At 37.5% G+C, this 15,513-nt stretch overlaps 1 protein-coding gene and 1 pseudogene across 1 annotated transcript in view; both read right to left on the reverse strand.

Annotated features, from left to right (window-relative positions):
- TBCA (tubulin folding cofactor A) overlaps positions 1-15,513 on the reverse strand; it is a 104,090-nt gene that overhangs the window by 39,299 nt on the left and 49,278 nt on the right. The window lies entirely within an intron of this gene.
- LOC114892281 lies at positions 6,158-6,647 on the reverse strand (annotated as a pseudogene).

Raw genomic sequence — 15,513 nt, forward strand, 5'->3', positions numbered from 1 at the left:
AAAGAGATTTCAATTTCTTTCTTATTAAGAAAAAAAGCAAGAAAAGGGCCTCGGAAGAGCCAAAATTAAGGTCAAAATTTACATTAAAGTTTATATATATGATTTATAGGAGAGATCTTCATGTCCTCATTCAGAGCAGTTACTCTTAAGTCTATTTCTACAAATTTGGTTTCTTATAAATTTACACAAAAATTTGGTTTCTTGTATTTTAAAGTAATAGATGAGAAAGGGGAAAACTAGTGCCATAGACAGGCATGCTGATAGAAGAAGTAATGATAGAAATCTCACTAGGGATGAGAAAGAAGACCCATATAAAGCAAGGCAGTTAGGAGCACTTCAAGGAGAATATAAAGGCCTCAGCAACCTGATAATCCCCTAAAGTGGTCTTACCTTTACTTATAATAAAGGACAGCGATAAATTTAAGTATTAAAGAAGATTAAATGAGGAGCAGCAGGACCAGGAAGGGTAAAAAGGAAAAAAAAAAAAAAAAAAGGCTAAATGATATGCTCTGTTTAAAAACAAAGAAACTGGGAGACTCAAGAGGGAAGAGATATGGGAACATATGTATATGTATAACTGATTCACTTTGTTATAAAGCAGAAACTAACACACCATTGTAAAGCAATTATAGCCCAATAAAGATGTTAAAATAAATAAATAAATAAAACCAAAACACTCTCTAAAGCAGAAAAAAAAAGAAACTTTTAATAGAAATTTAAATGAGAAAAAACTAATACTCATGGAGCTATGTCTGGTTGTGTTCCACTGGAAAGGTCAGGAGGTGGTCTTCTTGAAGGGCCTTACTAAAAAAGCCTTCCCCTCCTTGGCCCATTAATCACAGCCAAATTTCTGGTTCTTAGGCTCAAAATTTATTTTGTAAGCCCACCAAGAGTAGAATCATGTCTTAAGGGCAGAACAACGTTGATTAATGAGGCTGATGTATAATGCTAGAATGCCAATTTATTGACATACAATGAGAAGCACAATTGTTTCTGGCACTTGAAAAAAGTCTTTTTCAAAACGCAAGCCCACTCTCTTATGATAGGCAGACCTATGCGAAAAACCATAGCCTTACCAGAAAATATATTGGTGAGTATGGTACCAAAAAAAGGAAAATTAGATAAACAGAATTATTTCATAGCTTAAGCAGTTTTCAGTCTTTTCTTGGAGCATTAACATTCTAAGGAGGTGTCTCAGAAGCTCTCTTTGTTTTCTGTTGTTTTATGTGCTTGAAATCTTTTTAAGATTTCTTTTGGAGGGGAAAAAAGTTCCATTGCTAAAAAGTAAAGTAAAACTACTGTTTTACTTAAAGGAAACAGGGTGGTCTTACAAACATTAAAACTATACTCAGACTACCCAAAGCAATCTACAGATTCAATGCAATCCCTATCAAACTACCACTGGCATTTTTCACAGAACTAGAACAAAAAATTTCGCAATTTGTATGGAAACACAAAAGACCCCGAATAGCCAAAGCAATCTTGAGAACGAAAAAAGGAGCTGGAGGAATCAGGCTCCCTGACTTCAGACTATACTACAAAGCTACAGTAATCAAGACAGTATGGTACTGGCACAAAAACAGAAAGATAGATCAATGGAACAGGATAGAAAGCCCAGAGATAAACCCACGCACATATGGACACCTTATCTTTGATAAAGGTGGCAGGAATGTACAGTGGAGAAAGGACAGCCTCTTCAATAAATGGTGCTGGGAAAACTGGACAAGTACATGTAAAAGTATGAGATTAGATCACTCCCTAACACCATACACAAAAATAAGCTCAAAATGGATTAAAGACCTAAATGTAAGGCCAGAAACTATCAAACTCTTAGAGGAAAACATAGGCAGAACACTCTATGACATAAATCACAGCAAGATCCTTTCTGACCCACCTCCTAGAGTAATGGAAATAAAAACAAAAATAAACAAATGGGACCTAATGAAACTTCAAAGCTTTTGCACAGCAAAGGAAACCATAATCAAGACCAAAAGACAACCCTCAGAATGGGAGAAAATATTTGCAAATGAAGCAACTGACAAAGGATTAATCTCCAAAATTTACAAGCAGCTCATGCAGCTCAATAACAAAAAAACAAACAACCCAATCCAAAAATGGGCAGAAGACCTAAATAGACATTTCTCCAAAGAAGATATACAGAATGCCAACAAACACATGAAAGAATGCTCAACATCATTAATCATTAGAGAAATGCAAATCAAAACTACAATGAGATATCATCTCACACCAGTCAGAATGGCCATCATCAAAAAATCTAGAAACAATAAATGCTGGAGAGGGTGTGGAGAAAAGGGAACACTCTTGCACTGCTGGTGGGAATGTGAATTGGTTCAGCCACTATGGAGAACAGTATGGAGGTTCCTTAAAAAACTACAAATAGAATTACCATATGACCCAGCAATCCCACTACTGGGCATATACCCTGAGAAAACCAAAATTCAAAAAGAGTCATGTACCAAAATGTTCATTGCAGCTCTATTTACAATAGCCCGGAGATGGAAACAACCTAAGCGCCCATCATCGGATGAATGGATAAAGAAGATGTGGCACATATATACAATGGAATATTACTCAGCCTTAAAAAGAAATGAAATTGAGCTATTTGTAATGAGATGGATAGACCTAGAGTCTGTCATACAGAGCGAAGTAAGTCAGAAAGAAAAAGACAAATACCGTATGCTAACACATATATATGGAATTTAAGGAAAAAAAATGTCATGAAGAACCTAGGGATAAGACAGGAATAAAGACGCAGACCTACTGGAGAACGGACTTGAGGATATGGGGAGGGGGAAGGGTGAGCTTTGACAGGGCGAGAGAGAGTCATGGACATATACACACTAACAAACGTAGTAAGGTAGATAGCTAGGGGGAAGCAGCCGCAAGGCACAGGGATATTAGCTCGGTGCTTTGTGACAGCCTGGAGGGGTGGGATAGGGAGAGTGGGAGGGAGGGAGACGCAAGAGGGAAGACATATGGGAACATATGTATATGTATAACTGATTCACTTTGTTATAAAGCAGAAACTAACACACCATTGTAAAGCAATTATACCCCAATAAAGATGTTTAAAAAAAAACAACAAAAAACTATACTCAGAACACCCCCATCTCCTGGACAAGGCTTTAGGTGGACAAAACCGATATTTACCCTGTGATTTTCTTTATTTTGTGCTTTCACTGTTGACCAAGCTTCCTTCCTATTAATACACTTAACACACTCTTTGTAGAAAAGATAATCCAGTCAATCAGTTAACAGTCTAGTCTTATAAGACTAGAACCCATTCTCTCTTTCAGACATCTTTGTGTATCTTTATTATGACCTATTAAATATTGCTTTCATTTTATCCTCTTAGATTAAATCTTATTTCCAGTTTCTTAGGTAATATTTTAATATAATCCTAAGTATTAATAGTGGTATATAAACTATTTTATAAATGTTTCCAGTCAGAATGGTTAAACTGAAATCGTTTTTTGGTGTTTTTAAAAAAGTAAAACTTGAAAGTTTGACTATTTAGTAAGACTCCATCCTTAAGGCTGTATTCAGCTGAGATGTTGTAAGGAGTTGAATAGTGTTGCCCAAAATTCATGTCTACCCAGAACCTCAGAACGTGATCTTATTTGGAAATAGGTTCTTTTTTTTTTTTAAATTTTATTTATTTTATTTTTGGCTGTGTTGGGTCTTTGTTGCTGTGCGTGGGCTTTTCTCTAGTAGTGGCGAGCGGGGGCTACTCTTCGTTGCGGCGCATGGGCTTCTCATTGCGGTGGCTTCTCTTGTTGCAGAGAAGGCTTCTCTAGGCTGTGCAACTATTGAGCATGGGCTTCAGTAGTTGCGGCACGCGGGCTCAGTAGTTGTGGCGCATGGGCTTAGTTGCTCCGCAGCATGTGGGATCTTCCTGGACCAGGGTTCAAACCTGTGTCCCCTGCATTGGAAGGCAGATTCTTAACCACTGTGCCAACAGGAAAGCCTGGAAATAGGTTTTCTATAGACATAATTCATTAAGATGAGGTCATACAGGATTGGCATGAGGCCTAAGTCCAATGACTGGTGTCCTTATAAGAGACACACCAGGAAGAAGGCCATGTAAAGACAGAAGCAGAGACCGGAGTTATACTGCCAAAAGCCAAAGAAAACGGAGGATTGCTGGCAACCATAAGAAGCTAGAAGAGGCAAGGAAGGATGGAGGGAAGAGCATGATTTGCTGACACCTTGATTCCAGACTTCTAGCCTCCAGAAACGTGAGAGAATAAATTTTAGTTGTGTTAAGCCACCCAGTTCACAGTAATTTTATATTGGCAGCCCTAAGAAATTAATACAGATTTAACACAAGCTGAATTGCTTCTTTTTAGAGAAATATTTGTGGAACACCAATGCTTTAAAGGGCTTGAATTCCAGTGATCTGTTGTTACTAGGAGGGAACAAAACAGAAACCTTCCAGTTTCAAGTCTTAGAATCTTTTCACTATACCATATTCTCCTATCCATCTGTCCGTCCGTCCATCCATCCATCCATCCATCCATCCAATAGTTACCATATGCTTACACTGTGCCAAGCAGTGGGCAATGAACAGGACAAATACTATCCCTTCCTTCACAGTGAACTTGTCTAGTCTCACTCAGTAGGTTGTAGAAATCCTTCCATGTTAATGCATACAGCCCTATATCAGGTATTTTTTAATAACTGTATGTACGGTGTTTCACTGATCGCATGCAGATTTTAAGCAATATCTTATCGATGAAAACTTAAATTATTTCCAATTTTAAAGTATTATTGTAAACACCGAGATGAACATAATTGTACATACATCTATACCCTTGTCTGCATATCTTATTTAAATGAAAATCGTAGCATGGCTTCTAGGTCTAAGGGTATGTACATTTTACTTAGTGATATGTATTGCCAAATTGCCCTCTATAAAGACTGTACCAACTGACATTTGCATCAACAGTGAGAAGAGAGCCCATTTCTCTCACCAACACTTGGTACTGGTGTTTTCATTTATGCCAATGTTATAGGTGACCAATAATATCATAGCTGTGCTTGTATTTTTGTGATTATTAGTGAGTTATAGTCATTAAGGGTACAGTCTGACTTTCTGAATTTGAATGCAGGTTCCACTGGTTCAGGTTCCTTAAATTCTTGGTGCCTCAGTTCCTCAATGGTAAAGCAAGGATAACAACAGTATCTGCCAATAGCTGGGAGAATTAAATGGGTTAATATCTATGAAGTACTTACAACCATATGTAGTTCATAGTGTTATTATTTCATATGTCATCCAATTCTCCTTTCTTTGTATGTAAATTTTCTGTTTATATTTTTATCTATCTTTATGGTGGAGTGTTCATCTCTCTTATTAATTTGTAAGAACTCTTTTTATATTCTAGATCTTATCCTTTATCTGGCATGTAGTTGGTAAATACTTTGCCCAATATGTCGCTTGTTTTTCCATTTTATTTGATTTTTCTTCCTTTTACCTCCTTTTCTGTTCTGTTCTCCTAGAGAAATTTTATTGTATAATGTTTATATACTCAGGTCTATCAATCTTATCTCTATGGCTTCACAATTTATGTGGATAAGGAAGCACTTTTCACAAAATATAGTATTTTAATTTAATGGTAAAGTGAAAGACAGCTAACATTTTTGTTTTTCTTGTTTAGGAGGAGAAACTTCTAGAAGACTTGAGAAGTAATTTCTTGGTAGAGTCTCATTAATTTAATATTCAGGGTGGGCATTACTGATAGATGTGGAAATTTATTACAATCTTTCCTCTTTAAAGAAAAAATGAAAACAATTAGTGATTTGGGACATTACTAAAAAGATTTTCTAGAGTTATAGTTCTCCACAAAGAGTGGCTACAAGTCTCCTGTTTCAGAATTTCTCTCAATCTTAAACATTTTCCTATAAGCAAATGGGTGTCTAGATCCTATGAAATCATATATATAGATTTTACATATTATGAAGAGATTTTGGTTACTGATATCCTAGATACAAAGGATCACAACATGGAAAGACAGGCTATTAACTGAGGTACTCAACTTTCATTCATTGGCAAATGCCAAATTAGAAACGAAACTTTTTTTTTCCCCACTGGTTGTCAAATAACACTTTATTATTTTCCTTTGCAGTTGTTAACTAGCTGGGCAATCCATCACACCATTGTTGATGTCATCTAAGATGTCGTGAGGGTGGCAGCCATCAACATTGCAGCCCACAGACTAGACGGTCCCCAGGATCTCTTTAATGGTTCCAGAGAGTTCTCTAGCTAAAGATCGATGCCACATCTGTCTGGCAATGTTGACAATCTCATCAAAAGTGATGTTTCCACTGTGCTTAATGTTTTTCTGCTTCTTTCTGTCTCTTGGCAGTTCCTTGAGGGCTCTGATGATCAGGGCAGAGGCAGAAGGTACCACCTCAATCTGGGCCTGTTGGTTCTGAATGGTCAGTTTCACTGTAATCCTCAGACCCTTCCAATCACCAGTTGCCTTGGCAATGTCATCACCAGCTTTCTTTGAAGACAGACCCAGGGGACTGATCATGGGGGAAAGGGCAAATGTGGCACCGACTTCCCCACCGGTGCACCTCAGGTACACAACTTTGATCTCATTGGGGTCGAACTTAGGTGGCATGGTGGAGGCGGCTGGTGTCGGATGAACCTGGATTCAGGACAACCAAAGAAAGTTGCACCTTGGCCTCCTCCGAGCCGAAAGCCGAAAGCAAAACATTTTTAATGCATATAATTTGCTCAATTTTCCTCTCAAGGGAATTAATTTTTCAAAGGAAATTTCATTATGTTTACCTAGGCATGCCTCATCACTCTAGTTCCTTTCAGCTCTGTTCTAATTACAATCCAAAGTTTGCATCCTTTGTGGATTTTCTTGCATGGTTTCTCCCAGGTAATTAATATGATTTAAATGAAATTGTATTTAACATAGCACCATGCAGAACACCACCTCCAATTCAATATGATGCCATCATTACCTTTGGTATGATCCAACTGCTAGTTTTTAGCCCATGTTGACAACTAACAAGAACTTATTTTAATTTCCCTAAAATAGTATTAACTATTCTAGTGAAAATTAGATATTAGCTTCCTGCCTACTGAATATGAATTTTGTAATTCTACTCTATTAAAGCTAACACAATAAGAGCATTCAAGTTTATTTGGCTTAATTTGTCCTTCACATACCCATATGCATGTTGTTCATTCTTCATTATTCTGTACACCCTTTATATACATTCTTAAGGGCAAACATGAGAAGCACAGTTTTATACATCCTACTCACAGGTTTGCATTAAAAACAAAACAACAGACTGAACTGCCCTGGAGCCTGAGGGGAGGGTGGCCTAACTGAGGCTGCTGGCTCTGGAGGGGCCCCACCAGCCGAAGCTGCGACAGTCCTGGGGATCACGGGCAAGAGGACAGACAGGAGAAGCAAGAAGAACTACAATCCTGCAGCCTGTGGAACAAACGCCACATTCACAGGAAGAGAGACAAGATGAAAAGGCAGAGGGCTATGTACCAAATCATGGAACAACATAAAACCCCATAAAAACAACTAAATGAAGTGGAGATAGGAAACCTTCCAGAAAAAGAATTCAGAATAATCATAGTGAAGGTGATCCAGGATCTCAGAAAAAGAATGGAGGCAAAGATCAAGAAGATGCAAGAAATGTTTAACAAAGACCTAGAAGAATTAAAGAACAAACAAACAGAGGTGAACAACACAATAACTGAAATGAAAAATACACTAGAAGGAATCAGTAGCAGAATAACTGAGGTAAAAGAACGCATAAGTGACCTGTAAGACGGAATGGTGGAATTCACTGCTACAGAACAGAATAAAGAAAAAAGAATGAAAAGAAATGAAGACAGCCTAAGGGACCTCTGAGACAACATTAAACGCAACAACATTCGTATTATAGGGGTCCCAGAAGGAGAAGAGAGAGACAAAGGACCAGAGAAAATATGTGAAGAGATTATAGTCAAAAACTTCCCTAACATGGGAAAGGAAATAGCCACCCAAGTCCATGAAGCGCAGAGAGTCCCATACAGGATAAACCCAAGGAGAAACATGCCAAGACACATAGTAATCAAATTGGCAAAAATTAAAGACAAAGAAAAATTATTGAAAGCAGCAAGGGAAAAACGACAGATAACATACAAGGGAACTCCCATAAGGTTAACAGCTGATTTCTCAGCAGAAACTCTACAAGTCAGACGGGAGTGGCATGATATACTTAAATTGATGAAAGGGAAGAACCTACAACCAAGATTACTCTATCTGGCAAGGATCTCATTCAGATTCGATGGAGAAATCAAAAGCTTTACAGACAAGCAAAAGCTAAGAGAATTCAGCACCACCAAACCAGCTCTACAACAAATGCTAAAGGAACTTCTCTAAATGGGAAACACTAGAGAAGAAAAGGACCTACAAAACAAACCCAAAACAATTAAGAAAATGGTAACAAGAACATACATATCGATAATTACCTTAAACGTGAATGGCTTAAATCCTCCAACCAAAAGACACAGGCTCGCTGAATGGATACAAAAACAAGCCCCATATATATGCTGTCTACAAGAGACCCACTTCAGACCTAGGGACACATTCAGACTGAAAGTGAGGGCATGGAAAAAGATATTCCATGCAAATGGAAATCAAAACAAAGCTGGAGTAGCAATACTCATATCAAATAAAATAGACTTTAAAATAATGTTACAAGAGACAAGAAAGGACACTACATAATGATCAAGGGATCAATCCAAGAAGAAGATGTAACAATTATAAATATATATGCACCCAACATGGGAGCACCTCAACACATAAGGCAACTGCTAACAGCTATAAAAGAGGAAATTGACAGTAACACAATAATAGTGGGGGACTTTAACACCTCACTTACACCAATGGACAGATCATCCAAACATAAAATTAATAAGGAAATACAAGCTTTAAATGACACAATAGACCAGACAGATTTAACTGATATTTATAGGACATTCCGTCCAAAAACATCAGATTACACTTTCTTCTCAAGTGCACACGGAACATTCTCCAGGAGAGATCACATCTTGGGTCACAAAGTAAGCCTCAGTAAATTTAAGAAAATTGAAATCATATCAAGCATCTTTTCTGACAACAATGCTATGAGATTAGAAATCAATTAGAGGGTAAAAAAAAAAAGTAAAAACATAAACACATGGAGGCTAAACAGTACATTACTAAATAACTAAGAGATCACTGAAGAAATCAAAGAGGAAATCAAAAAATACTTAGAGACAAATGACAATGAAAACACGATGATCCAAAACCTATGGGAGGCAGCAAAAGCAGTTCTAAGAGGGAAGATTATAGCAATACAAGCCTACCTCAACAAACAAGAAAAATCTCAAATAAACAATCGAAACTTACACCCAAAGGAACTAGAGAAAGAAGAACAAACAAAACCCAAAGTTAGCAGAAGGAAAGAAATCATAAAGATCAGAGCAGAAATAAATGAAATAGAAACAAAGAAAACAATTGCAAAGATCAATAAAACTAAAAACTGGATCTTTGAAAAGATAAACAAAATTGATAAACCATTAGCCAGACTCATCAAGAAAAAGAGGGAGAGGACTCAAATAATAAAATTAGAAATGAAAAAGGAGAAGTTACAACATAAACCGCAGAAATACAAAGCATCTTAAGAGACTACTACAAGCAACTCTATGCCAATAAAATGGACAACGTGGAAGAAATGGGACAAATTCCTAGAAAGGTATAACCTTCCAAGAGTGAACCAGGAAGAAACAGAAAATATGAACAGACCAATCGCAAGAAATGAAATTGAAACTGTGATTTAAAATCTTCCAACAGGGCTTCCCTGGTGGCGCAGTGGTTGAGACTCCGCCTGCCGAAGCAGGGGACACAGGTTCGTGCCCCGGTCCTGGAAGATCCCGCATGCCATGGAGCGGCTGCGCCCGTGAGCCATGGCCGCTGGGCCTGTGCGTCCGGAGCCTGCTACTCCACAACGGGACGGGCCACAGCAGTGAGAGGCCCGTGTACCGCAAAAAAAAAAAAAAAAAAATCTTCCAACAAACAAAAGCCCAGGACCAGATGGCTTCACAGGTGAATTCTATCAAACATTTAGAGAAGAGCTAACATCCATCCTTCTCAAACTCTTCCAAAAAACTGCAGAGGAAGGGACACTCCCAAACTCATTCTATGAGGCCACCATCACCTTGATCCCAAAACCAGACAAAGATACTACAAAAAAAGAAAATTACAGACCAATATCACTGATGAATATAGATGCAAAAATCCTCAACAAAATACTAGCAAACAGAATCCAACAACAAATTAAAAGGATCATACACCATGATCAAGTGGGATTTATCCCAGGGATGCAAGAATTCTTCAGTATACACAAATCAATCAATGTGATACACCATATTAACAAATTGAAGGATAAAAATCATATGATCATCTCAATAGATGCAGAAAAAGCTTTTGACAAAATTCAACACTCATTTATGATAAAAACTTTCCAGAAAGTGGGCATAGAGGGAACCTACCTCAACATAATAAAGGCCATAAAAAACAAACCCACAGCAACCATCATTCTCAATGGTGAAAAACTGAAAGCATTTCCTCTAAGATCAGGAACAAGACAAGGATGTCCGCTCTCACCACTATTATTCAACATAATTTTGGAAGTCCTAGCCATGGCAATCAGAGAAGAAAAAGAAATAAAAGGAATACAAATTGGTAAAGAAGAAGTAAAACTGTCACTGTTTGCAGATGACATGATACTATACATAGAGAATCCTAAAGATGCCATCAGAAAACTACTAGAGCTAATCAATGAATTTGGTAAAGTTGCAGGATACAAAATTAATGCACAGAAATCTCTTGCATTCCTATACACTAACGAAAAATCTGAAAGAAAAATTATGGAAACACTCCCATTTACCACTGCAACAAAAAGAATAAAATACCTAGGAATAAACCTACCTAGGGAGACAAAAGACCTGTATGCGGAAAACTATAAGACACTGTTGAAAGAAATTAAAGATGATACCAACAGATGGAGAGATATACCATGTTCTTGGATTAGAAGAATCAATATTGTGAAAATGACTATACTACCCAAAGCAATCTACAGATTCAATGCAATCCCTATCAAATTACCAGTGGCATTTTTTACAGAACTAGAACAAAAAATCTTAAAATGTGTATGGAGACACAAAAGACCCCAAATAGCCAAAGCATTCTTGAGGGAAAAAAGTGGAGCTGGAGGAATCAGACTTCCTGACTTCAGACTATACTAGAAAGCTACAGTAATCAAGACAATATGGTACTGGCACACAAAAACAGAAATATAGATCAATGGAACAGGAGGACATAAAGCCCAGAGATAAACCCATGCACCTATGGTCAACTAATCTATTGCAAAGGAGGCAAGGATATACAATGGAGAAACGACAGTCTCTTCAATAAATGGTGCTGGGAAAACTGGACAGCTACGTGTAAAAGAATGAAAGTAGAACACTCCCTAACACCATACACAAAAATAAACTCAAAATGGATTAGAGACCTAAATGTAAGATGGGACACCATAAAACCCTTAGAGGAAAACACAGGAAGAACACTCTGACATAAATCACAGCAAGATCTTTTTTGACCCACCTCCTACAGTAATGGAAATAAAAACAAAAATAAACAAATGGGACCTAATGAATGGGAAAAAATGTTTGCAAATGAATCAATGGACAAAGGATTAATCTCCAAAATATATAAACATCTCATGCAGCTCAATATTAAAAAAACAAACAACCCAATACAAAAATGGGCAGAACACCTAAATAGACATTTCTGCAAAGAGGACATACAGATGGCCAAGAAGCATATGAAAAGCTGCTCAACATCACTAATTATTAGAGAAATGCAAATCAAAACTGCAACGACGTTATCACCTCACACCAGTTAGAATGGGCATCATCAGAAAATCTACCAGCAACAAATGCTGGAGACGGTGTGGAGAAAAGGGAACCCTCTTGCACTGTTGGTGGGAATGTAAATTGATACAACCAGTATGGAGAACAGTATGGAGGTTCATTACAAAGTTAAAAATAGAATTAACATATGACCCAGCAATCCCACTACTGGCCATATACCCAGAGAAAACCATAATTCAAAAAGACACATGCACCCCAATGTTCATTGCAGCATTATTTACAATAGCCAGGTCATGGAAGCAACCTAAATGCCCATCGACAGACAACTGGATAAAGAAGATGTGGTACATATATACAATGGAATATTACTCAGCCATAAAAGGAATGAAACTGGGTCATTTGTAGAGATGTGGATGAATCTAGGGAGTGTCATACAGAGTGAAGTAAGTCAGAAGGAGAAAAACAAATATCGCATATTAATGCATATATGTGGAACCTAGAAAAATGGCACAGATGAACCGGTTTGCAGACAGAAATTGAGACAGAGGTGTAGAGAACAAACGTATGGACACCAAGGGTGGAAAGCAGCGGCAGGTGGTGGTGGTGGTGTGATGAATCGGGAGATTGGGATTGACATGTATACACTGAAATGTATAAAATGGATGACTAATAAGAACCTGCTGTATAAAAAAAAAAAATTCAAAAAAGAAAAAGATGTTAAAAAAAAGAAAAAAAGCTAAAAAAACATAAAACAGGATTATCTCCACTTAAAAGAAATTCCCAAAGCAGAAATTCATCCATTTAAAATAAACTCTGATTGTGCAACCACTACTATGTAGCACTTAACTAGACATAGTCCAACAGAGGTCAAGTTGGTTCTAAGTTAAAAAGTCTAGCTGGAAAAGAAAAAATTTAAACAAAAGGAAAAAACTGTTTTCTTTAGCTCGACAATGCAGCCTTCAAACTGTCACTAGAATTCCTTTGCTTTACTTAGATAATTCAATAAACAGACACAATGTCTATAGAATTCCAAATTTCTCAAAAGGACATTAAAGACCCTCTGGCTGTATTTCTCATTATACACTCCATGCTTTTTTGTTTGATTGTTTTTGTTTTTGTTTTGGCTGCACTGGGTCTTTGTTGCTGCTCGCAGGCTTTCTCTAGTTAGGGCGAGCGGGAGCTACTCTTCGTTGTGGTGCGCAGGCTTCTTATTGTGGTGGCTTTTCTGTGGAGCACAGGCTCTAGGCGCGCGGGCTTCAGTAGTTGTGGCACGTGGGCTCAGTAGTTGTGGCTCCCGGGCTCTAGAGTGCAGGCTCAGTAGTTGTGGCACATGGGCTTAGTTGCTCCCCGACATGTGGGATCTTCCTGGACCAGGGCTGGAACCCGTGTGCCTTGCATTGGCAGGTGGATTCTTAACCACTGTGCCACCAGGGAAGCCCCAACACTCCATGCTTTTTACACAGCTATCATAATGTCCATAAAATGTCCCAAGTATATCCAACTCATTTCCTAAATGGAGATTTTTATCTTATTTCTTTTGCTAAGAGAACATGATTCCCCTTCCCAATCCTCAACGCCTCATCTTGACCACTCACTCAAGATCTACTTCAAATGTCATTTCTTCCAGGAAGCCTTCCTCAACTCACCCAGCAGAATTTTAAACTGATTTCTTATCCAAATAACTATAACCGAAATAGTTGTATCTTGATGACAATATACATCTACATAATGCTTTACAGTTGAGCTGCTTGCACAATAGTATCTCTTTTGGAAATACATGAGAATAACATCCCCAAAAGTTTTCTAAAGAGCTTATAATTGAACCGTTTTCCTGTTTCTTTAAACCAATAGCTACAGCCACTCCTGAAGTTTTTGACATAAATATGAAAAAGCTCATGTCGCTAAGGAAACTATCAGAAGTCTATCTGCTAGGTGTGAACACTCACATCTGCAGATCTGATTCTTAGACTGAAAGTATGACCAAAAGCCTTTGTTAACAACGACAATAAAAACAAAAAGCAGGCAGTCCCTTCCTTATTAAAACATGAAAGGCTAGCCATCTCCAGTGACTGTTTTCCAGCTTTCTTTGGCAAATAGTGCAAGTGTTAGCAGTGGGATTATTTATGTGATGGGAATTTTAAAGAAAGTAGAGTATTCCATAACTCAGCCTATATAACAAGTAATTTACCAATTCTCCTACTCAGGTCAAATAAAATTTAAGCCAATGGAATGTCAGAAGATCTGGGTTTTAGTTCTAATTCTTGACTACCTTGTAATGTGATCTTGGGTAGGCTGCTTAATTTCTCTGGGTCTCAGGTTCAACATCTGTAAAATGAGGGGGCTGGACTAGATGATCCCTAGGGTATGTTGCAGCTCAAAAATGGAAAGGAAGAAACGCATCTTAAATTCATTTTATTAATAGTGGAAATCAAACCATCAGCAGAGACTGATAATTTTTTCTATTTATTTACAAAGCTGATAAATAATATTCTGAAACTGACCCTAAAATGCTTAGTTGGGTTTTCGGTCAATAAATCTAGCACTTAAAGTTTAACTATCAATTTCTCGTCTCTTTACTATCTTTCATCCTTAGGTCTCAAAAGTTGCCATAAAATTTCTTGTTTCTATGCAATTCATGATATAATTCATCCCACTCTGGTGTTTCAACAATTTAACGGTTCTAATTGCCTTATTATCTGCTCTGGTGCAGTAGTAAAGCCTCTGAACATTTCATTTACCTTACCAACAAGAAATCCCATATATCTCAGCCTTAAGGATATTACCTCTACCTCTTGGATGAGCAGAGGGATGAAGAACTTAAGCTCTCTGGAAAGCCAATATAATCTATCACTATTTAACTGTTTGTCAATGTTTATGCCTGTCTCAACTCACATTTAATGGGGCTTTTTATTGTTATTTTCCACTATAAAATTTTGAAGACACCTAAATGTCACTAATTCCCTTCTAAGTTTAGCATGTCTATTGCAATGTTACTTACCTGGGAGACACAGTAACATGGTACAAATGAATGCTATGGAGTTAAGCAGACTAACTCCAAATCTTAGTTCTGACCTTTGCTATTTATATGACCTTAAGCAAGTTACTTGCCTCTTTGAGGCTGTTTCCCCAAGTAAAATAGGAAGACTAACTACTCTACAATACTGTAGTGAATATAAAGTAAGTACAGTTCCTGGTCTGATGCTGCACACGTAACAAGTATTCAGTAACTGTTACTCATGTCCTTCCCATTCCAAGTGCTCCCGCTTGGCTGTGATTCTGTTTGTTGAGCTGGCCAGTTTGAAAATAGATTTTAGTCACTAGCTGCTTCTATAGGAGTGTTTCCAAACAGCTGGTTGTAACCCATTAGTCAGGGTTCTAATCCATGACTCCTGAAATCAATTCAGTGGGTTTTGGTCAGCACTGTTTTAATGTAAAAGAACAGAATGGAACTGGAAATATCAGAGTACATTATAAGTGCTAAAAATAGGAATACTTCATTAAACTTTTGTTCCAGTTTTATAAATGTGTGTGTGTGTGTACTGTGCGATGATGAA

Source organism: Monodon monoceros, unplaced genomic scaffold (assembly GCF_005190385.1).
Source record: "Monodon monoceros isolate NGI ecotype Baffin Bay Population unplaced genomic scaffold, NGI_Narwhal_1 Super_Scaffold_12, whole genome shotgun sequence".
In the NCBI taxonomy this organism is placed as follows: domain Eukaryota; kingdom Metazoa; phylum Chordata; class Mammalia; order Artiodactyla; family Monodontidae; genus Monodon; species Monodon monoceros.